We start from the raw sequence: 23,330 nt of genomic DNA on the forward strand, positions 1-23,330 counted from the left end.
TGTGTTTGCAGCTCTCTCTAGGAAGGCAGGAGGAGGGAACTCAGAAAGGTAACTGATGAATAACACCTCAGCCTACAAGTTGCCAACTTTCCGAGGAGGAATCTGGTGGCTGCAGAATCAGTGTTGTTCTACTTACACGTGAATTTAGTGCTTTGTTTGCTTGCTAATTGCATTGTATCAACAGAAGCGATTTCTGCTAGAAAAAAAAAAACCGAAAGAGTGATTTATCGATGATAGTCTGAATCGACGTGTCTTTGAAGAGTGAGAAATGTTATAACGAATTGCTAACATTTAAACTCACGGAAGGGCGTGCCTTTAGAAAAATGAGATGTGTACTTAAATTATCTTGAAGTGTAGATGGTTGAAAGGAACAAAAAAATGCCATGAGAAAGAATAGTTTGGTGTCCTGCAATTTGCTTGCGGTTTTGCTTTCATTTCAGATCTTTGGAGGAGATTGACTGATATTCCGGGGAATCAAATAACCATCCACTTAGATCGGTGTCGTCCTGTCCTTCTGGTTAGTACTGTGTTGCTGGAGAATGTTGCCCCAGCTAGCCAGCACTTTGAAAATCCTGCTTTCAACATCCTATCATCTTCCCTCGATCGACGCCCTTCAAAACTGTTAGGTGAATTTTCCAGTTATCTATGGCTCTACAGCAAATGATTCCCAAACCCAGTCCTTAAAAATAGCCATTTTATGATGCTCAGAGTTTCTGGGGGACAGAAATTCGGAATGGATACAAGGTGGCGGGGTGGGGCTTGCCTTGCCTTCATTTGTCTGGGCCTCAGTTGGGAGGTCTGAAACTTGTTTTTTTGTGGTTGTAATTCCCTGTAGTTTTAAAGGATAAGTTTTAAAGGTAAGATGTATTCTGGCTCTTTTGTTTTAAAATTTAAAAATACAAGCAGTGAACGCTGGTAAAATTGAAAGATTATAAAATGGTAAGGGTGATGGTGGAGGATTTGCCATTTTTGTCTGAGGCTTTAGAAGGGAATTTTTTAAACATTAAATAAATGGGCATGACATTGGCAATACACACTGGCATTACGTGTGAGGGGCCTGAGGCAGGGCTCCCGCCTAGAAACGTGGAGCTGGAACCATCGGCGGTAGGATATGGGAAGACACCTGCAGTTTTCTGTATTTAAGCCCATTTCCCATTGCCCTAGCTATTGACAATACTATTGAGAGCATTTGTTTTGGAGAATCAAAAAGAATCATCTGAAAAGGCTACATACCATATGGTCCCAACTGTATGACCTTCTGGAAAAGGTAAAACTCATTTTAGGTCAGTGGTTGCCAGGAAGTAGAGTTGAGAGAGGGGTAAACAGGCGGCGCACAGAGGATTTTTAGGGCAGTGAAACTATTCTGTATGATGTTATAATGGTGATGCATGTCATTATACGTTTGTCAAAAACCCATAGAATGTACACCAGAAGTGAAGCCTAATCTAAATGATGGACTTGGGGTGACAATGAGGCATCACTGTAGGTCCAGTGATTATAACAATGTCCCAGTCTGGGGGAAGGGGGTGCGGTATGTGGAGACAGAGGTAAATGGGAGCTCTCTGTGCTTTGTGTTCAATTTTGCTGCGAACCTAAAACCACTCGAAAAAATAAAGTTTATTTTTTTTAAAAGGTGCATCAGGTAAATTTGCTTTCGTATAATTTGGAAAAATTAGGTGTTTGGGACTAACATAGACACACTACTATATATAAAACAGATAATCAACAAGGACCTACTACTGTACAGCACAGGGGACTCTGCTCAATATTCTGTAATAACCTGTATGGGAAAAGAATCTGAAAAAGAATGGATACATGTATATGTATAATGGAATCACTTTGCTGTACACCTGAAACCAACACAACACTGTAAATCAAGTATACTCTAATATAAAATAAAAGTTAAGTTAAAAAAATAAAAAGGCACATCAGGTGAATTTGCTTTCATATAATTTGGAAAACAAAAGTTTGCACAAAACTCAGCACAAAAACTTTATGTGAAGAAACAGGCTAGCAAAATAAGGGTCCAGTTAGTGAAAAGATTCCAACAAGTACATCCTTGTTTCAAAGACTGAAGATACATCAGAGAAAAGGCAACCAATCTCCCTCTCCAGGTGAACTGTTTGGAGAACATCATAAACAGCCAGCAGATATGACCGTCTGCCAGGGACTGTCGGACTGTGGCGGTTTGTGTGAAGAGGTGCTCGCATGCAAAGCAAGCTAAGCAATTATTCCTTTGACTTGAGCAGGAGAGGCTCCATTTGGAGCCTTGGTTTGGGGCATCCGCCTTTCACAGACAGAACAAATTAGAGGGAGTTCTGAAGGGAGCATCTGAAATGATAAAAGATTTAGAAAATGTGACCCAGGAGACAAGGTTAAGAGAACTGGACGCATTCAATCTACAGAAAAGAAGACCTGAGGGAGACATAATAACTATTTTACGCCTACATAAAAGGATATTATAAAGAAGATGGGGCCAATTATTCTCATTAGTCAATGGGACAAAATAAGAAGCAATAGGCTTACACTGCAGCAGGGCAGACCGAGGTTAAAAATCAGGACGAGTTTTAACGTTATCAGAAGTTAGGGAAGATGAAGGAGGGGTTCGTGTAGGCTTGTCTTCCTTCGAGAAGGCTGGGGTTGAATTTAAAGTGTGATTAATTGGGATGGGTTTGGATTTTTTTAAAATCAAGTTCTCTCTGATAGATGTAGCTTGGTGTGTCATTTGATCCTCTCCCTCCGTTTAAACAATAGATTTTGGTATGGATGTGAATGGGGATGGATATATATGTCTAAGGGTTTCCCATCCTACATCTTTACATTATAGTGTCAAGAGAGGGAATGTTATTCTTAAATGAGCGTCAAAATACATTTATTACATCTGTTATTAGAGAGTGCACAGTGTACTATTTTCTAATTCGGGAAATGTACAACTTCCATCAACCTTTGAAATGTTTTACAGAAACATAACACTCAATAATGTCTAAACAAGTGTGTGACAAGAACATTGAGACGTGCTTTTTCTATAAGGAATAAAATCGTATTACCAGTAGCTTCTCTCTCTCTCTCCCCCTCTCAGTCATTACCTGGTTTCAATCAGGCTTTAGAAAACCCTTGGCACCTGAACCAAGGAACGTAGGGCTCCAAACACTCACCCCCTACTGTGGCTTATTGGAATTTTATCTGCCTAAAGATTGGGCAAGTTTACCTCATTATTTCTCCACTCTCTTATTGGTCACAAAGTTTGTAGCCCTTGATACATCTTTTCATGGAGCCATTAAGTGAAACAGCCAGTAATGAGTGTCTCCATAATGACTCATTTAGTTCCTTCCACTGGAAGTGATGCATATTACTTCTGCAACAGCTCACCTATTCCATTCAAGAAACCAGCAGCCCTGGTTAGTTGCCATTACAAACTTAACTCCTCTTGAAATCACTAGGGCTACAAAATGTTCCTTTGACTTCCCATCCTCTTGATTTTTAAAAACATATCTCATTTATTGTGAGAGCAGTGAAACAATTTCAGAGATTCCCATGGTTTTCATATATTTATATATGCCCCAAACTCTTTCAGCTGCCAATGGTTCATTAAAATCAAGTAAGCTGGAGTCATTTATAAGAAAACAAAGTAGTTTAATACTATACTATGTCGACCTTCCCAGGATATCTTTGTGGAAATAGCATACTTCAAAATAATTCTGAATTTCGAAATGGATTGTTTAGAGACAGGCTTTCATTCATTCATAGCTACTGATACTACAGATGCCATGCCTACATTTCCTGGTAAACAGAGCCTAAATTACCACTCTGGCCCTGAAGATGGTCAAGATCATCTCACCAACCGTGAGCACCAGTTTATCATGTAACGAACTGTACCCAGGAGACACACTCGAAACAATTCAATGCTGTATTTCTTGGCTTTGAACATGTTTTCAATATACATTAATGAATAATGGGCTTTGTATTCTTAAAGGAAATAAGTCCTTAAGAAAAACTGGAATCAGATTTTACTAGATAATACTTACTCCACACTAAAATGTAATAATTCAACATCCTAACTGTGTTCGAAATTCTGAGACCCAAATCAGCAGATATTTGAATTTGAAAAAAAAAATTTTAGACAGTCTTACGGAAGTTACTTTGGGCATTAAAACATAAATAAAACGTGTCTAAATTTCTGATTCATAAAATTAGCCAATTCCAAGTCCTTTATACCTTCTCGGAATTATACCCACCGCCGACCTCTTGTTCTCTATGATGCCAGGTTCACCTTCTAAATTGCAAACTGACCATCCAAGTTCTCTGTTTAAAAACTCTTATTGCAAACTATTAAATTTAGAATGGATAAAAAACGAGGTCCTACTGTAGAGCATAGGGAACTGTATCCAATCTCCCGGGATAAACATAATGGAAAAGAATATTTAAAAAAGAATGTATATATGTGTAAAACTGAGTCATTCTGCTGTACAGCAGAGATTGGCACAAAACTTTAAATCAACTATACTTCGATAAACAAACAAACACCTTATCGACTCCGAATTGTCTACAGAGAAAAGCCCAGACTGTGCAGATCTCTCGCTCTTGTCAACACTTCTTTGATTTTTTTTGAGCATTAACTCATTTTGCTTTTGATTATACAAGCAACAAAAGCTTACCATATCCTATTTGGAAAATATTAAAAGCTTAAAGATTAAAATAAAAACCAACCATCACCTCACACTTAAGCAACTTGAAATCCACCGGATGAGTCTGAAATCCACCAAATGAGTCTGAAATCCACCAAATGAGTGAGTCCGAAATCCACCAAATGAGTCTAAAATCCCCCAAATGAGTCTGTCTCCATGCTTTACCTGTAATGATTTCTGCCCGATCGCCTTCCTCCTACTCAGCCATCTTCAGACTGACTTTTTAACCTGGAAGATTCAGGTAACATCTTGGTAATGCTTTCTATGGCCCCTGACCCCAGGAGGTCAGATTTCTTCATGCTGTGGTCATTTGGTTTAAATACTTGTTACTCTTCTCCATCGGATGGTGAGCTGCTTCCAGGCCAGGGCTGTCTTAGGCATTTTTATATTCTTAGCCCTTAGCAACCTGCCTGCGTCAAGTGGGCTCAGGACATTTTTCATACGTGAATAAATGAATCATTTCCTTTCAGTCACCGCAGTGTCACCTCACTGCCATCCGTGCCGTGCCCACCCTCATGGGAAACAGGAAAACCATGCGATACGTAGGTCTGGGTAGAAAACCTACATGATGGAGCCAATTCTCCTCAAACTGGTTCATCTCTTGATCTTGCTATTTAAGTCAGCCTTCTCCGACAAAGTTTGAGCCTACAGTACTCATCTAGTTCCTGCGTTATTCGTTTCAAAGAAAATCATTTCTATTGGTGAACACTCTTTCTACCACTGATGTGGATTAAAAATAGCTGTATTTAATGAAACCATCCTGCCTGCCTTAAGATTTTCCTGAGCACTGCTTCTAGTTCTCACTAAGTTTATGAGCTAATCTGTTGGAAACTCCAAAAGGAATGCTGTTGAATTCAGTCTCCCTAGCACCAGGCATGGCGGCCACCCACTTCTCGGCCAGCAATAGCTGAAAAGTTTGAAGCTGGCACTTCTCATTTGTGATGCTACACTTGTGTTCCACGACAAGACGGATTCCCTGAATTCAAAGCATTCTAGCAAACGAATGATTAGAAATACATAACTTTAGGGGACAACCATAGGTCTGCAGGAGACTGCTTTGATATTTGAAGAGAACACTTATCCTTAGGAATATCATTGTGATGTGGTTTGAACCACAGTAGTTTCAAAAAGAAAGGAAGGGGGGGGCATCCTTCGGGAATCTTGAGAAACCACTTTTTTTGTAGCAGATAGGTTGTTTTAACTCTGTCTTAAAATATTACTATGGGTGAAGCTTAGAATGAAAAGAAGTTTTAGGTAATGTGTCCTCACTTACATGTCTTTCCACTGTATGTAGTCAAGTTAACATACAGTTTAATTGACCAGGTCTCTTTTCGGGACCTCATCTTTTCATTTCCGGAAAGACCTTGTGCATACACGTGTGGCGGATTGTGGTACAGAGAACGCAGTGCTGTGGGTTGGGAGACCCGGGCCCTGGCATTGTCTCTGGGCCATGACCTACACAGTTGTGTACAAATAACTCAGCCACTCTGGCCTTCTCAGTCCCTATTAATTGTCCCTCGGATCTCTTCCATCTTTACAATTGCATGAGTCCAGTTCCCATATGGTTTTTTTTTTTTTTTTTTTTTTTTTTTGCGGTACGCGGGCCTCTCACTGTTGCGGCCTCTCCCGTTGCGGAGCACAGGCTCCGGACGCGCAGGCTCAGCGGCCACGGCTCACGGGCCCAGCCGCTCCGCGGCACGTGGGATCCTCCCGGACCGGGACACGAACCCGCGTCCCCTGCCTCGGCGGGCGGACTCTCAACCCCTGCGCCACCAGGGAAGCCCTCCCATATGGTTTTTATGGTCATCCCCCTAGGGATGGTCATTGTTCTTAAGATAATTTCCCATCTCTCTATGCATTGGGTTCCTGTTCTGAGCATTTGAAGAGGGTCATCCTCACGGGTACCTACAACTGTGATGGAAACGTTTGGACCACGTTGGAGCTTTTTGAGCCGTCAGGGTCCAGTGAACCTGTTCGCTGAAACGCGTGACGTGCGTCCAGAGAGGCCTGAGAATACACGTTTGCGGACTCGACAGGGCATGTTCATTCTCAAGGCCCTTGATGCCGAGGTCTCGTGTGCTCTGTGCCCCCCCCACCCCCCGGGGGCCCAGCATGGAGCTTCCCATGGCCCCCGTCTGCTGATTGCGGGGCACCCGCGGAGTGTGGAGCAAACGTAGGGAATGTGGGTTAGAGCTTTAGGTGCAGAGGCCAGGGTACCTTCAATCCAGATGTGCAGAGGCCTTGTGTTATCCAGCCTTTGAAAGAGACAAAGGCTATTGTGTGCTTATGGCTTATTTTCTTCTAAGAGAAAGACTTAGTAAGCGTTTTTGACACATGGACTCAGTATGTCTGCGTAGCAGCTGGAATGATACAATGGACCTTAATAGCTGTTTCAGGTTTTTTCATACTATTGCACACTCAATCCCTCCTCTTCCCTCGGAATATCTGCTTACAAACCACTTTACCCTGGGCAGTGTTCAGATTTAGATATTTATTACGTGAAATACAAGAGCCAAGTAGCTTCGAAGACCCACCCCTTGAAGGAGGCACTTTGTTCTTCACACACGTTTATTCCTTGGCAAGTCCAAATGCTGCCTATGCGTGAGATTATTTTCCATTTTGGATGGTGGCGTGGCTTATTGTGCGGAGATATCGGGTCTCTGAAGTCCGTTTTTGTCCCCCCCGTTCTGTCCACTGCCAGGTGTGTATCCCTAGGAGGCTGTAAATGTGCGGTTTTGGTAGCAAGAGTGGCCGCGTGGCTGTGATTACGTCTGAATTAACACGGCGATGTTACGAAGCTCAGAGAAAAACACATTGCTCAGACGTGTATTTGTGGCTTGTAAGTTTTGTCAATGGAACAGATGAAACAATGACACACTCTGTCCCTTGTTTCTCCTTGCATACTTGTTGGTTCGTTTGCAGTGTTTTGGACACAGGAAAATGAAAGACAGGTAGGAATGTGTGTATAGATGTTTATCATTTATAAAAAGCGTGTAAATTGAGCACGCCGCCTCTCCATCGGCTGTGATATCAACGCTTGATGTTAGAATGCATTTCTCCACTAGTGATCGTCTCTGTGGCTTTGTTTATACCATCTTTTTGCTTCCAGTTCTGGTAGGAGGAATGTGTGGGGGTGAGTGTGAGATTAGAGAGCTACAGCTTTCTGATGGCCACTTTCTTTTCCAGTAAATTCTTGTCACAAGCCACAGGCACATGACTTTAAAAAGATCCACGAGAGAGAGTTAAAAAAGCATTAGGTCTTTTTGTTCTTCTGTGGGCAAAATAACAACTTCCGCTTGTATTTCAAGATGCATATTTGCTGTGTTGGTCCTAAGGACTTAAAAGTGAAGTTGAAATCAATCTCAGATGGATTATCTGTGTGATATAAACATGTGGGCATGAAATGTATGGAGTGTACATATGGCAGCCCCATCTGATATAAACAAGTGGGGCTGACGAACATACATACATGCCTTGATTGATTTGCTAACTGTGTCTGTAAATGGAGCTGAAAGCCCATTTTCAAGCATGACCTGCGATAAGCAGACGCATATAAACACACAATAACCCAAGATAACACAAGAATAACATCAATTAAAACAATTATGACAACTTCCAGTCATCACGAGGCATTGTTTCAGCTCCATCTTAAAACAGGAAAAGCTTCCAATTGTTCTTAAATCGACTGGTAACTGATTCCACATTTGTGGAGCCTTGACACAAAAGGGTTTTTGTCCTGCGTTTGTATTCATCAAGGACATGTGAGTTCCAGAGCCGCAGAAGGGAAGTTCTGTGTAGCTCTCTGTTTTCCAGGTTAAAGTGATGCCCACCAAGAAGACGTTCCCTTTATTTCATTGTTGGAAATACGCATTTTCTATTTCCCTACCAAGCTGAAAGGATGTGAGTCTAAGCGTCATATGTTTAATGGTTTCCTTAGAGTCTATAGGTTAACGAACCTAAAACTCACAGTTTGTACTTTGGTCAATCGATTTGCCTTATTTGGTGATGTAATCAAATTGAATAGTATGCACAGTAACATACCTAAATTCATAAGGCAGAGAGTTACGAGGAATCCATGCTCCCACGACACGAAATTATTTTGTTCATGTGCACGGGTGCACGGCTAGCGTCAAGAAGCAAGTTTTACAAAATCTTACAATATTTTGTAATAACCTATAAAGGAAAAAAATGTGAAAAAGAAAAAAAAATATATAACTGAACCCCTGTGCTGTATACCTGAAACTAACATGACATTGTAAATCGATTACACTTCAACTAAAAAAAAAAGAAGCAAGTTGTATTGTCACACAGCCAGGGCACCAGCGCTGGCTGCTTTATGTATTTGCATCTGGGTCTTTGTGTGGACTTTGCTTCTGAATCAGTTGCTGAAGAGGTGGTTAAAACACCTGCTCTCTGAAGCCCGGCTGATTCCCCGGGCAGAGGGTTTGCTTTTTCTCACAGCTTCTCCCCTCTTCTCCTCTGCAGCAGAGACCCCTGCCCTGACCCCCATCTCTTGGCCCCATTGATCCCAGTTACACAGCGTTGTTCATGGACCCGTTTCCCTGCGAGGCTGCCGCCTCGGGCCGAGAAGAGCATCTCATGTGTCTTACTGATCACTCTGTCTCAGCATCAAGATGGTGTCCACCTAGAAGATTCTCAGCAAGTGGATGCTGAATGGCTTACACCATTCTAGAATCTACAAATCTTTGCCTAGGCTCAGAATTCCAGACATTTCCTAGATATCCACAGATTATCACCATAGCAAAATCAGAAGTATCTCCACCCGGCATCTACAACTATATTTTATGAGAGACCAGGGCCAAATAACCCTGATTTAGAATCTGCATATCATCTCTGCCTTGGCCTCTCCAGTGAAATCTTGACGCGCCATGAGGAAGGCCTGACCATACTGACCCAGCAAGTCCTTTCTCCTCGGAGCCCTCCCAGCTCTGCGGCTCCACTGGTCACCAGTGGAATGTGAATGTACGCCACCAGTACATTCTAGGGTCGCTGTCTGCAGTTGGCTGTCATCTTTCCCCAGGAGAAAATATATTTATGGATTTTCAGCTCCACTTCTCAGCGGTGGTCTTCAATTCTCTGTTTACTTTCTTTGTGAAGTACTCACTGAATTACAAAGCCATCTTGGCCATAAATTCTGTTATTCATAGTTTGAATAAAACTCGTGAAATCGGGAGAATTGGTATTTAGTTTGAAGCTTCTATACGAGATGTGAGTCAGTAATTTCTTTTGAAACTCATAGGCATAGAGCACAGCCTATGACATTCTGTCTCTGACTCGGAATCAGACCAGTTGGCCCTTTGACACAGCTGGACTGATCTCCTGGTGTAGACTGATCACCGGGGTGATTTGCAGAAAAGCTACGGAAGTCTCTTCTCCACCGCGTAGGCTTCTTTTCTCAGTGTCTCAAGATGACGTGTTATAATAAGATGAAAGGGGCTGTTGCCGGGGCCGAGGGAGGGGGTCTTTTCACTTCTCGGAGCCTGTTTCGTCCTCCACAGAGCCAGGGGCTGGACCAGGTGACAACTGTGTAAGTTCCTTTCTGACAGTAGCAGTGCATCTCTACAGCTGTGAAGGTTACCAACACACACAGCTTTTAATTGTGAATGTAATTCTCCTGTTGGGGTGACACATGTTCTCCGTAGAAGGTCACCTGAGGTCACCGGTGAAAGATGCTTATTTTAAAAGGCAACATGCACCCAGGTTTTCTCAACTGTGACCAATCAGACCGACCGATTTGAAATGATGCTTAGCTACGTGGCTATGTCAAATGGGAGGATTCCTGCCTCAGTTCTGTCAGGAGGGGAGATGTATTTCCTGTGGAATCTGGGAAAAAGACTCAGTTAACCTCTGTGATGATAGCTGTGGCTCGACTCCCCTGGAAGTGAAGGAGGTGCCGTGTCGAGCTGGAGGAGCGATGGGCGGTGTCATAGGACACGGCAGGTTGAACACAAGGCAGGAGATAAGGGTGGACACACAGGGACACGGCTAAGGGGAGCATAGCCCACTGAGTTAAGGACACACGCTCTTCTCCTAGAGGTGAGGGGCCGCTGAAGCCTGGTGAGCAGGGAGGGCTGTGGTCAGGCTCCTCAGCCCGTGACAATCCATGGGATGGACAGAGGTAGACACACATTGCCGGGCTCCTGGTCACCAGTCTGGGCTTCAGAAAACCTACACTAGGAAGGGCTTCGCCCACTGGGCAGGGCCAGCCTGAGCAAAATGTGAAAGAGGAATGCCTCCCGATTTTACAGATCTCCAGTGAATCTGGACAGAACTTTCATTTGTGCTGAGAATCACTATGGAAAATCAAAGGACTGAATGTTTTGGTGAGAAAGCTGTAAAGGGAAAATACGTAATCATTTCTGTGGAAACTTTTGCCCAAACAAGGCCCCTTGTTTGGAGCTCTGAGAAGAGTATCAGTTCCTCACAAACCATCCCCCTTTATGATACAAAAGCTTCTCTGATAACCAAGAGAAGAGTGAGATGCACAGCTTAAGACAAAGTTAAGTTGGGATTTGGTTGTGATATTCCCGCCAGAGTCTACATCTGCAGATCTTCTGGGATAAAATGAAGAGCATCTTCGGGCGGGGTCTCCAGAAGCAGGTGGGAGGTGAAGAGTGGTTTGCAAAGGATGTACAAGGTAGGGCTCCCAGGAGGAACCCAGCTGGGGAGTCTTCTTAGGCAGTGGTAACCCCAGCCTGAGCCCCAGGGGAAGGTCTGGGGTATGAATTAAACCTGAGAGGTGTCCTGATGGAAGTAAGGCTGGGAGCCCAGGGGCAGTCCTCTGCAGACACATCCCTATGCAGGCATGAGAAGCAATTAACACAGTGGGAGGGGTGGGGACCAGACCAACAGCCCCATAAGGGTAAGCAAGGGAATCTTCCTGGAGCAGGAAAAGTATCCCCACAAACCTCTCACCAGCCAAGGTTTGCATAGAGCTTAGTGGGTACCACTTGGAGTCAGATGTATGTTTTTTTTTCTTGAATGTCTAAGTTTCATACTGGATGTAGGAACTTGAGCAAGGTCCTTAGATGTTTTTCACACGTAGGAGCTCAGTTTTTACTTTTCAGAGCAGGAATAATGTTATTGCTTCCCTTATGGGATGGTTGTGACACAGAATACATGTAATGCTCTGCTCTGAGTCTACCCCAACATAATAAATGGTTAATAGATGGGAAGCACCACGAGAATTGAATGTCTTATGCTTAAATAATCATCACTGGCTAAATGTTTAATCAGAAAACACACACATAGTGTGGATAAGGGAAACTACAAATAAAATTTGTCCTGATACTTGAGGGCAAACATATCATCTGGCTTTTGAATTCAGATACCTCAGCTTCTTTTGATCTGAATTATTCGGGGAACAAATTCAACTTTCTGCCTTAGTCCTGTTTTGCTTGGAAAACACGAATGCTACTGACATTATGACTCTTTCATTACACAAATCATAGAACTTCTCTGGGCCAAACTTTCCCCTCTGTAAATAAGATAGTTTGACAAATGATCTCTAAGTTTCTTTCCAAAGTTTACTATGATTCTATTATTTTGTGCATGCCATTTTAGAGTGAATTAATCATAGGAAAATAAACTTTGCAATTGTACTGAAGGTTTCAAACAAACTCCTAACCTTTACAATTCAAGAACGTTATACGAACACTGTAAATAAGACTTCAATTAGAGGGATGAAGATAGGAACATAAAATGCTTTGTTTTGGTGCTGTTTTGATGTTTTGTTATTTTGGATTTGAAAACTGTGCAAGGTAAGAGAAGAGGTGAGGCTTGCCTTAAAATAAGCTCCAACAACTTTAATTATTTCTGCAGAAAATTTGCAGACCAGAGAAAAAGTCATATGCTGCATTTTGACCTACATGAAAGAAACTGTCAGAATGATAAAGCTCTTTATGACAGAGTTATTATGTTGAAGGCGTTTACTCTAGCAGTGTTTTCTGGAAGTACAAAACACATGGCCTTCATAAAATACACAGATTCTAAGTTAGGAGAGTTCTCAGTCTAAGATATGCTTTTCCTCTTTAAAAGAAACCTAAAAGCAATTAACAAACAGGGTAATGAGATCTGATCATTTAAATTATTCTAGAGAAACTCAAGAGAATACGGAAAATTACATATATTAAATTATAATTGTGATGATTTAAGAATATGATTCTCGATCCTACTATGAAGCAATATTTTTATGGTAGTTTATTTTACCTTTGAAAGATCCTCCCGTGGAGACTTCCCTGGTGGTCCAGTGGTTAAGACTTGCTCTTCCACTGTAGGGGGCGTTGGTTCGATTGCTGGTTGGGGAACTAAAATCCCACATGCCGCGTGTTGAGGCCAAAAAAAAAAAAAAAACCCAAAAAATCCTCCCAATGAGGGATATGAAGTAAATAAGAATTTCTGCTTGGATTTAAATATCAGGCTTGGAAACGTGAAGATTAAATAATGCTATCTACATTTGGGATACTACATTTATATTCTTAGGTTGTCCTTATATTAATTATATATATGGAGATATGTTTTATTTAATTAAAAAATGTTATTGGAGTATAGTTGATTTACAATGTTGAGTTGGTTTCTGCTGTACCGCAAAGTGAGTCAGTTATACATATACATATATCCACTTTTTTTAAGATTCTATTCCCCTATAGGTCATTACAGAGTATTGAGTAGAGTTCCCTGTGCTATACAGTAGGTTCTTATTAATTATTTATTTTATATATAGTAGTGGGTATACGTCAATCCCAATCTCGCAGTTTACTCCTCCCCCTTCCCCTTTCCCCGCTGGTAAGCACAAGTTTGTTTTCTACATCTGTGACTCAACATCTGTTTTATAAATAAGTTCGTTGGTACCATTTCTTTAAATTCCACATATCGGCGATATCATACATTTGTCTTTCTCTGTCTGAGTTACTTCACTCAGTATAAGGAGTTTCAGAATGTGAGAAATTAAAATTTTTTGAAAGCTCAAAATGGGATAGTTTGCCTTCTTCCACAATATATCCTGCGCCAGCCTCAAGCATCAGTCTTAGCTAAGAAAGGAGCCCCCTTAGCACGAACATGAACTTTTCCTCTGCAGATTCCAATTAAGATGAGCAAAGGAATATAAAAACAGGAGGTGGGGTGGGGAGGAAATCAGTGCTGAAAATTAAGGTGATGTTACAAAAATATTTAGAAATTCAAGTCAGATATTATGCAGTTGGACTAGATTTAACAGACACCAAGAGAAAACTCTTGCTTTTCCTTCCTAGAAAGAAGTGTGCTTCAACAAAATATAAACAGAAATTCTGTGAGAAACCCAATCGCACCAGATTGGAGGGGCAAGAGCAGGTCACAAACAAGAAGGGGAGTACCACTAAGAATCTGTTTTTCTAGCTTCTAATAACAGTATCAAAGATGGAGATCAGGCAGCGCTACACCAAGCAGCAGAGCATGGTTTGAGGGGCATTCCCTGATGCTCGATGGAGCCAATAGAGGACTTTAAGGCCTGCGTTTTAAAGGCATCAGGTAGTAAAATTAAAATAGGGTATATAACTTCATAATTACTAGAGAAACTTAATCAAATAGACCATAGTTCACACCGCCAAAAAGAGAAAAAGAAAATAAATAGAAGAAAAAAGAAAGAAGTAAAAAAAAAAAAAAATCATAATGACAAAAAGGGACTAAACATATCACTTAGTGACAATAAATGAAAATGAGATAATGCTCCCTATTAATATCTGGCAAAACATATTTGAAGGCAAATAAAAGCATATGACAAAACCAAGAGGGACACTTTCTTTTAAAAATTAAGAATATAATCACCAAAGTAGATAATGCTCATGAAAGTTTATGTACAGAATTACCTAGTAGCAAACTATATAAATAAATGTGGTTGAAAACACAAAAGGCGATTGACAGAAAGTCAATAGAAGTGCGAGATTTTGATGTATTCTTATGAATGCTTACCAGATAATAGGCAAAAAATTAATGGATATTTAAGATCTACGTCACGAAGCCAATTTGATGTGATGAAATAAATGTGTAGTTTACTATATATTTCCAATGTCCATGACTAAGTTAAATATGATTATGTTGTTTACAAAGCCAACCTCAATACAGTCCACAAAATAGAAATTCTCTCACACAATGTCTGACATCAGTGCAAAAAACTAGAAATTAATATCAAAAAATATAAAAGAGACTCATAAAATCATCTCTTTTTAACAAATAAAAAAACATAAATAATGCTTAACAAAGGAACAGGAGAAATGGTGGTTATGGAATATTTAATAAACAAAATAAAAACTCACATATATAAAAATTTATGGGATGTTGTCACAGTTCTAATTAGACATAAATTTACAGTATAAAATACTTTTGATATTAAACAAGAAAGAGTAGAATAACACAAGTTAATTATTCATATTAAGGTTAGAAAAATAAGGGTGAAACAAAAACAAACCAGGAGTAAAAGAGAAAGGATCTATTACTATAAAAGCAGATTGCATAAATAAATCTGAGGTTTTCTTTTTAAGAAAATGTTATTTTCAACCTCTAGCTAGTCTTTTTAAGAAAAAAGATCAGAAAACGCATATATTCCTAGATTCAAAGGAAATTAAATTTATGAAAATTACAATGCACTATTTTATACTGTTTTGAAAAAACACTAATTAAATGGTCAGTTCTCCCCTGTTTTAAAATACAACTTTTGTGATATACCAAATACTTATATGTTTTATGTTTTATTTCTGGAGTTTTATCCCATACCTTTAATCTGCCTGGCTATTCTAGGACTAACATCACACCGTTTTAATTATTGCAAGTCTTTTAAGACACTTAAATGGTAGGTAGGTCAAGCCTTTCATTATTTTGCTGTTTCTAAATTTTCTTAGCTATTCTTATTCATTTTTTACTCTAGAATAATTTTGTCTGGTTACAAATTTCATTGAAATTACAGTAAGTATGTTATTTGATTTTGGAAGTATTAAGCTATTTGTGAATATTTAGTTTTTTAACCAAAATCATAGTATGTCCTGCCGCTCTTTTGGATTTAATTTTAGGTCATTAGAGTTTTGAGGATTTTAAAAAATAAACATATTTATAAGTCAATTCTTAGGATTTTTTTCTACTGTGAATTTTATATTTTCTACTCGATTTTTCACTGTAGAAATCTGTTTATTTCCATATATTTAGTTTATAGCTAGTCACATAATTGAAATATCTTACCAATACACAAATTTGAATTTCTTTCCTTGGTTTTCTAGGCAGTCAATCAGAATATAAGAAGAAAAAGATAAATCGGACTCTTCTATTCCAGGTATGACCTCTCTTGTTTATTTTCTTGTCTTATTGCACTAGGTAGAAGTTTCATAAAAAGTTCACTATTAATGATAAAAACATACATTTTTGTTTAAGGGGACACTTTTTGTTTTGCTCTGATGTCTGATTTTTAATTATTTTAAGATATTTTTATTATGTTAGGAGAGTAATCTTTCAATTTTACTTTACTGTGACATTTTAAAAAATTCAACTTTGATAGAACAACCACTAAGAAAGCTATACAAAAGGATATACTCAAAAACACTGTAAATAAATCAAGATGGAATCCTGAAAAAATGTACAAGAATCCCACAGGAAGTCAAGAAAAGAGAAACAGGAATGAAAAACTGAGAAAACAAACAGTACGATTTCAGACTTATGGCCTATCATATCAATAATTACCTTAAAAATAAATGATCTAAGTACATAAACTAAAAGATAGAAATTTGTAAAATGGATTTAAAAAAGAAGGATCCAACTATATGCTGTCTATAAGAAACTCAATTCAAATACAACCTATGTGGGTGGAAAGTAAAAGAACGGAAAAAGATATGCCATACAAACATCATTTTTAAAAAAGAAGGATGACCACATTACTACAATAAAGTAGAGTTCAGAACAAAGATAATTACTAGTGACAAAGAGGGACATTACATAATCATAAAAGGATCAACACACAAAGAAGACGTAATGATCCTAAAAATAGGTATATACCAATTATGTGAAGCCTCAATATACATCAAGCAAAACTGATAGAGCTGAAAGGGGAAATAGAGAAATCAACGACTACAGTTACAGACTTCAACACCCTACTCTCAGTGATTTATCAAACTACTAGGCAGAAAGCCAACAAGGATATAGAAGAACTGAACAACAAAATCAACCAAAAGAAAAATATATCAAAGCCCCATAAAATATTCAACAAAGTAGACCACATCTTGGGCCATAAAACAATCCTAGCAAATTTGTTTTAATAAAATCATGAAGATTTGTTTTCTGACCATTATGTACTCAAACCATGAAAGACAACAGGAAAATCTCCAAACATTTGGAAATTAAACAATATACTTCTAAATAAACCATTGGGTAAAAGAGAAAGTGTGAAAGGAAATTTAAAAATATACATAATTCAGTGAAATGAAAATACAACATATCAAGATATGTGGGAAACAACTAAAGCAGCCCTGAGAGAAAAATTTATTGTACTAAAATGCTTACATTAAAAAAGAGGAAAGTTCTCAAATTAATAATGCAAGTTCCTATATCAAGAAATGAGAAACTGAAGAGCAAAATGAACACAAAACAAGCAGAAAGAAGGACATAATAAAGGTAAGGGCAAAATCAATGAAATTATCACAAAAATAACAGATATAAACAATGAAACAAAAGTGGGTTCTTTAACAAATAATAAAATTATAAAAGTCTAGCAAGACTTACAAAGATAAAAAGACAGAATACAAACATCACGAATATCAGGAATGAAACAATATATTACTACAGAATCTTCAGCCATTAAAAGGAAAATAACGGAATACCACATAGTACTTTATGCTCATAATTTCAACAACTTAGAAGATTGAACTAATTCCTCAAAACCACAAACTACCAAAACTCACCAAGATGAAATAGACCATTTGAATAGTCATAAACCATTAAAGAAATTGAATCCATTGATTAAAATTTCCCCCCAAAGAAATCTCAGGCCCAGATGGCTTCACAGGAGAATTCTAAGCATTTAAAGAGGAAGTAACACCAATTCTACACAATCTGTTCAGCAACAGAAGAGGAAGGAACATTCACAACTCATATGAAACTATTATCAATATTAGATAAAAAGAGGACAAAAAAAGAAAAATACAGACCCAGGTTTCTCAGGAACTTAGTCAAAAAACTCCTCAACAATATATTAACAAATTGAATCCAAAAATGTATAGACATAATTATACACCATGTACAACTGAAATTTCTTCCAGAAGTGCAAGGCTGGTTCAACACTTGCAAATCAATGTAATCCACCATTTCAAGCTAAAAGGAAAAATGATATGATTATATCAATTTATGCAGATAAATCACTTGAAAATTCCAATACGCATTCATAATGAAAACTCAGAAAAATAGGAACAGAGGGAAATTAATTTGATGAAGAGCATCTACAAATGATGTATATCTATCATAATATTTAATGCTGAAAGAATGAATTATCCTCCCTAAGATCAGAAACAAGAAAGAATGTCTGCCTTCATCACTCACATTCAACATAGTGTTGGAAGTTTTACTGAGCAATAAGAAATAAAGAGCATGCATGCTTAAAAGGAAAGCTATTTGTAGTTCACCTTATAACTTTATTGTCTACATGGAAAACCCCAAGACATCACAAAACTGTCTCCTAGAACTGATAAGTGATTTCAGTAAAGTTTCAAGATACAAGATCAACACAGAAAAATCAACTGTATTTCTATAAACTAGCAACAGACCAGTAGAAACCAAAACTAAAACCCAAAATAATCTATAATTATGCCAAAGCAAATGCAGTAGTTATAAACCTAATGTTATATATATATATGTTATATATATAATATTATAGATGTATAATCTCTATGCTAGAAATTACACACTGCTAATGAACAAAATCAAAGAAGATCTAACTAAATGAAGAGACATACCTCCTTCATGGATTGGAAGACTCAACATAGTAAAGATATCAATTCTCTGCAAATTGATCTATGGGTTTAATGCAATTCCTATCAAATTCCTAGCAACATTTTTTGTAGACTTAGACAAGTTAAATTTATATGGAAAAGCACAGGATTTAAAATAGCTAAAAATGAATTTGAAGAAGAATAAAGTGAAAGGTCTCACTCTGCAATAATAAGGCCACTACATAGTAATTCAAGATAGTGTGATATGGGTGGAGGGACAGACACATAAGGGTGAGAACCCCAAAATAGTCCTACACAAATATGCCCAATTTATTTTTGACAAAGATATAAAAATAATTTGATAGAGGAAGGATAGCTTTTTCAATAAATGGTGTTGGAGAAATTGGGCATCAATATACAAAAAAGACAAGCCTTTACCCAAGCCTCCTACATTATACAAAAATTAACTTAATGGATCACAAATTTAAATATACTAAAAGTGTAAAACTTTAAGAAAAAATACTTTAGGAGAAAACCTTCAGGATCTAGGGCTTGCCCAGGAGTTCCTGGACATGACACCAAAAGCACAAGTCATAAAAGGACAAATAAAAGAATAAATTGGACTTCATCAAAAATAAAACTTTTGCTCTGCCCAAACTCTGTTAAGAAAATGAAAAGACAGGCTACAGACTGGTAGAAAATATTTGCAAACAAACAAACCAATTAGAAAATGGGCAAAAGACAAGAATAGACATTTTACTGAAGAAGATACACGGATGGCAAATAAGCACCTGAAAAGATGTGCAACATCATTAGCCATTAGGGAAATGCAAATTAAAACCACAAGGAGATATTACTACACACCTAAAAGAATGGCTAAAATAAAAAAGTGATATAACCAAATGCCAGCGAGGATTCAGAGAAACTGGAAAACTCATATATTGCTAGTGGGAATGTAAAATGAAAATGAGTATGGCAGTTGGTTACAAAACTAAACATATGCATACCATATGACCCAGCAATTGCACTTAAAAAAAAAAATTTGAAGATGAATTGAGCCATTTATTCAAGAGAAACCAAAACTGATGTTCACAGAAAAACCTGCACATAAATTTTCATAGTAGCTTTATACATAATAACCAAACTACCCTAAACAATTCATAAGTCCTTCAATAGGTGAATGGTTAAACAAACAAACAACAACTGTGGTACATCCATACCATGAAATAAAGCTCAGCAACGAATGGAATAAACTATTGATACATGAAACAACTTGGATGAATCTCTACGGCATTATGCTGAGTGAAGAAAATCAGAAAGGTTACATGATTATATCGATACATATATAACATTAATGATTCATTTATACAACATTCTTGAAAATAAAATGACAAATCATAGAAATAGTGAAGAGATCAGTGTTCATCATGGGAAGTGTCTGTGGCTATGAAAGTCAGCATAAGGGGTCCTTATGATGGAAGTGCTCTGCATCTTGACTGTGGTGGTGGTCACACTGGTGACAAAATTGCATAGAACTAAACACATCTAAATGAGTGCATGTAAAACTGGCGGAATTTGAATAAGGTTGATAGATTTCATCAATACAAATTTCTCAGTTGTGATATTGTACTATAGCTATGTAAGATGTTAGTTACCCTGGGAAAACTGGGTATATTATTTCCATGTTATTATTCTACATTATTTCTTACAACTGTGTGTGAATGTACAATTTGCTCAAAGTGAAAAATGTTTAAAAAATAGATCTTTGGTAATGTTTTATGGTAATCATATAGTTTCTCTATTGATTTAATACTAATAGTTTTCCCATAATGAACCATTAATGAAAGCCCAGATTAAAGCCCAACGGGGTATGGCATGTTAATTTTTCTATGTATATCTACATTTGATTGATTTGGTCTTCTAATATGGTTTAGGTATTTTAACATCCATGTGCACAATTGAGATTAGACTGTAGTTTTGTTTTTCAGTGTTGTGCAACCTTTGCAAATGTAACCAGGAAACTTTCCATCTTTTTCTATGCTCTGATTCAGTTTATATAGCATGGAACTTCTTTGAATTTTTTGAAAGAATTCACCCACAGCATTATTTGGATCTACATTTCATGGAGACAATTCTTTGAAGACAATTCCAGTTTCTTCCAGTGTTTATTGTTATATTAAGTTTGTTAACTTTTCCAGCCAAAGTTGTCATTTTATATTTTCTTAGATTTGTTAATGTTTCCAAATCTATTAGTACTGAGTATATATTTGATATATTACAATTTTAACATCTTGTTTATGTAGTAATAGCTAATATTTCAGTTCCAGCTCACCCTAACCAAAATTTATGTGTTCCTCTTGTTCTTTCAGTTTTAGTTTTTCAATGCAACCTTTAAAACCAGTAGGAACCATTTTGGTGTAAGGAATCTTGTAGGGTTCTAATTAATTAAATAATTTATATTTATATAAAAGTCCCTGGAGAAAATGGAATTTATTTGATCTCCAGTCGGAGAAGCCTTTTCTAAGCATAAAAGCAAAAGGGAAACATAAAAAGATTGATATGTTTAACTAAACCAAAAAGTTACGAGAAAAACTGTATATATCAAAACATTGTAGATATTTCAACACATGGTGCAAGAACAATTAGGTATCTATAACCAACAAATGAACCTTGACCCATATAATCTCATCATATGAAAAACTTAACTTAAAATGTATCATCGACCTAAATGTGAAACCTAAAACTATATAACTTCTAGAAGAAAACACAAGAGAAAAATCTCTGTGACTTCGCCAGCATACAGATTTCTTAGCTGCAACAGCAAAATCACTATCCATAGAAGAAAAAAAGTGATAAATTTAAATTGGACTTCATCAAAATTGAAAATTTCCTCTCTCCAAAAGACACTATTAATAAGAAGCAAAGCCAAGCCACACACTGAAGAAAATATTTTCAAAGCAAACATTTGAAAAAAGACTTCTTTCTGGAAAGTAAAGAACTCTCAAAATTCAATAATAAGAAAAGAAAAAAAATTCAATTATAAATGGGTAAAATATTTGAGTAGACACTTCACCACAGAAGATACACAGATGACAAATAAGCACATGAAAAGATGCTCAACATCATTAATGATCAGGGAATGCAAATTAAAATCACAATGAGATACTACTGCATACATATTAGAATGGCAAATGGCTAGAATTAAAAACACTAGTCCTTACATATGCTGATGAGGATGTGGATGAATTAGAGCACTGACACCCTACTGATGGAAATGTAAAATGGTGCCACTCTTTGAAAAATTGTTTAATTGGTTATATTTCTTAAAATAGTAGACAAACTCCTGCCATATGATCCAGTCCTCTCACTGCTATGTATTTATGAAATACAATGACCATGGAAATATAAGTCCATAGAAAAACATGTACACAAATGTTCATCTAAATTTGTTGATAATATTCAAAAACTGAAAATAACCCAACTATCCATAAAGTGTTGCACAGATAAACAAAATGTAATATATTCGTAGAGTGAACTAGTATTCAGCAGTAAAAAATTATAAACTCTTGATATATGCCACAATATGGATGGTTCTCAAATAATGTGTATTGCTATTGTATGTGTAATATTTAAATCATTCCTTAGTTGTTATGCTGATGATACATCTCAGATTCAAATTCCAAAGTGAATCAAATCAGAATTCCTAAGTAGGAATCTGTTTTGTGATCCTCTACAGTTTGGAAATGCTGTGCTTCTTAACCAAGCTCTTTTTTTTCTGATACTGCTCCTTCTCTCTGAACTAGACTCTCCTTTCTGCTGCAGGTCACTCCCCAAATGTATTTCTCTGTCCATGGGCATTTCTACATTTTCTTTCTTTACAAAACAAGTATCTTAGTTTCAGTACTCTTTCCCCCCAAAATATATGTTTAAACTCAAGCAGTTAAAGTTTCCCCACCTGAAATAACTTTTTCAGTATAATTATAAGTGCAGTGCTTTTTAAAATCTTGCTTGATTTGTGTTGGTTTCTCTCTGTTGCTTCTACCTGCCTCTTTATAATATTCCTTTATTCAGCAAGCATTCAAAATATCCTTCTTAAAAACAGTACAGATGAACCAGTTTGCAAGGCAGAAATAGAGACACAGATGTAGAGAACAAATGTATGGACACCAAGGGAGGAAAGGGGCGGGTGTGATGAATTGGGAGATTGGGATTGACATATATACACTAATATGTATAAAACAGATAACTAATGAGAATCTGCTGTATAGCACAGGGAACTTCACTTCGCTTTACAGTAGAAACTAACACATTGTAAAGCAACTATACCCTAATTAAAAAAAACAAAAGAAACAAAAATCCTTCTTATATGCCAGTCATTGTTCTGGGTTGTAGAGATACAAAGTGGGGTAAAACATGATCCTATTTCTGAAGATAAAATGGTCTGCTTGGAAAAAGAAACAAGAAACAAGGATAACACCAATGCCCAGAGAGCTACAAAGAGGATCTGCACAGAGGGTCCAGGGCAGGGGTGATGGGGTTCTTGTCCAGAAGTGTTCTACTTTCTAAACTTTGAATTTTGTGGACAGTCAATAAATGCTATTGATCAAATATTCAGATATTGTTTCATAAGTGGAATATAATCCACATGGAAATAAAAACACATATTTGAAATGTATCATTGAATATA

At 37.5% G+C, this 23,330-nt stretch overlaps 2 long non-coding RNA genes across 2 annotated transcripts in view; one reads left to right on the forward strand and one right to left on the reverse strand.

Annotated features, from left to right (window-relative positions):
- LOC136792113 (uncharacterized) overlaps positions 1 to 23,330 on the reverse strand; it is a 90,686-nt gene that overhangs the window by 46,579 nt on the left and 20,777 nt on the right. The gene's annotated exons all lie outside the window — the stretch shown is intronic.
- LOC136792114 (uncharacterized) overlaps positions 11,182 to 23,330 on the forward strand; it is a 56,063-nt gene continuing 43,914 nt past the window's right edge. Inside the window, exons 1-2 of the long non-coding RNA XR_010835333.1 lie at positions 11,182 to 11,343; positions 15,950 to 16,002. This is a non-coding gene — a long non-coding RNA (uncharacterized lncRNA). The remainder of the gene's footprint in view (positions 11,344 to 15,949; positions 16,003 to 23,330) is intronic.

The sequence above is a fragment of the Kogia breviceps genome, chromosome 11 (genome assembly GCF_026419965.1).
Source record: "Kogia breviceps isolate mKogBre1 chromosome 11, mKogBre1 haplotype 1, whole genome shotgun sequence".
In the NCBI taxonomy this organism is placed as follows: domain Eukaryota; kingdom Metazoa; phylum Chordata; class Mammalia; order Artiodactyla; family Physeteridae; genus Kogia; species Kogia breviceps.